We start from the raw sequence: 2,553 nt of genomic DNA on the forward strand, positions 1-2,553 counted from the left end.
CTGACTGTGTCCGTCAAAATGTCTGTGAGGCTGGACAAGCACAGCTTTTATAGCCCTCCCCACACAGACTTAGACATCCTGTCCCATACACACACACACACACACACACACACACACACAGCAAGCTCCTATCAAAGGCATTGTGTAACATGAAAACACAAAAGGTCAAATCATGCAACATTTCAGAGATGTGAAAAGTCTTATCTTTTATTATCTGCTCTTTATTATCCCAGTTTATCTCAACATAACTGTCTAGCACATAAAATACAAAAAAATGGAAAAAATTGGTTTAGACAATGCAGCAGAATGGAAGTTGTTAGATGTATTTTCTAGAGCAAATGCTCACTCACTCTTCTCTCTCGTCGCTGCTCTGAGCATCCACATGAAGACAGAACTACTCCATCAGCATCCATATTTGTTTATGTATATGATAGCATATATGTCTTTCTCTGAGGCCCCTTGATATCATTTGTTTATATGACATGGAACTGAAGGTTCAATACCCCCATCAAACACACAAATACTTTTGACTGCCTCAGCTTTAATAAAAGTTACCCAGTTACGAAGGTCAGCAATGTGAAGGGAATGGGAGACAGAGAGAGAGAGAGAGGGGGGGGGGGGGGGGGGTGCGACTGAAGTATACATCCATATATCACAGATGCTATAATCCAGTACATTTTGTATTTCTCCTTTATCATGATGCCATTTCGAAATTTCTGACTGCACCCGATTTTCGCAAACAGTTCCTTATCAGCATATCTGCCAATTCACACTTACACACCCAAAGAACCATCTCTCTTTATCTGTCATCTTTTAACATCCATGATTCAGCAATGTGTGTAAATTTGAACTGAGGGCAGACGCTACAGTTCCAGTTAAAGATGTTAAAAGATCTTTTTGTTAGAATGTGGGTCCAGATTGGTTCAGCTACTGCTTACAGACCAGACATAACATCCTAATGCCACTTAACAGAGACAGAACAGGGAAGGTTTCAGATATGAAGGTCACAAACCCAGTGCAAAACACAGGCGTTAGAGGACACAGGCTTCATGGTGAGTCAGCGGGTTTCACGGTGGCTCAGAGGACAGCACTGCTGCCTGAAAGCAAGAAGGCCCTGGATTCAAATTCTGGCCATCCCACTGCTCCTAGCTCATAGTGTGTGTGTGTGTGTGCTCACTGGTGTTGGATTAAATGCAGAGGCTCCATTTCACTGTTCAGTGTGTGTTTGACAAATGAAATGCTGCTATTATGACATCAGTCAGTTCATTCCCTCATATACATTTATCTATTTGTTTCATACAAAATTTATCTGCACAAGAAGGGAAAGTCATTTACAATGAAATAAGAAAATCACTGTGTGTTTCACCTGCACACGTTTTGTTATATTAACACAGGTGTTGGATGGGATAATTTGAGACGTTTCTCTCTCCTTTTGCAGTATTAATTTGAGTTGCTCTGGATTGCTGGTGCTGTGATCATCAGTATCACAGAGAGAACTGTACTGTGAAATTTTAAGACCACCGTGAGCTGAATTTAGTCTGAATTTGTCAGAGTGCTAATCTCACGTGACAACAGACCCATTCTTTTCTCCCTCTCTCTCTCTCTCTGTCACACACACACTCTCTCTCTCTCTCTCGCTCTCTCTCTCTCTCCCATGCACAGGCACACTCTTTCTTCCTGTTTTATATATATATATATATATATATATATATATATATATATATATATATATATATATATATATATATGTCTCTCTCACAAACAAGCATACACCACAAACACACACACACAGACAAACAGACACACACCCTGTATGCTAGATCCTGGAGTACCTGCGTTGACTCCCATTGTAACAAAAGTAAAGAGTAAGAACCTAACCCTGACCTTAACCCAAACCCTGACCTTAACCCTAACCCTGACCAAAAACCCTTCACACTCTTACTAGAGTTTTTTTTACAGTTGCTAACATGTGATCACCTTTACTTAAGATACTTTTTCTAAACTCTTAACACAGCAACACACCTACATCACACAATCAGCTAAATACTTCATTTTCAGCTCAAAACCACATTTCGTTCATTAAATACCATCTCTACATTTCAAAATGCAAAAAAAAACACCCCTCTCTACATACACTGACTCTATCAAAAACACGGCAAACGCGATTCAGTAGCAATTCATTCTTTCAAAACACTAGCACATGTTTTCTATCCAAGAGGAACATATAGTCAGTCATAGCACAATGACTACTAACAGCTGATGACATTACAAAAACTGCATTACTTTTCATGTTTCAGTTCCACATGTACCTGCATACAATAGACAATATGAAATCCATTGTTCTTTTGTAATTTAGTTTCCTCTACATTTTTTGGTTGAGTGTCAAATGTGTGCATTTTGGCAACTTACCATCTAAAAGTGAATGAGTCATCTTTACTTTGTAGAATGTACAGTAGAAAAAACAGTAAGTGACAGAATTGCTGCAGTTAAAGCTTTATTAACAACATGACATTGCTGCCAGTGATCAACAAAATATCCAACATACATGGCCTT

Source organism: Chanos chanos, chromosome 7, assembly GCF_902362185.1.
Source record: "Chanos chanos chromosome 7, fChaCha1.1, whole genome shotgun sequence".
Classification (NCBI taxonomy): domain Eukaryota; kingdom Metazoa; phylum Chordata; class Actinopteri; order Gonorynchiformes; family Chanidae; genus Chanos; species Chanos chanos.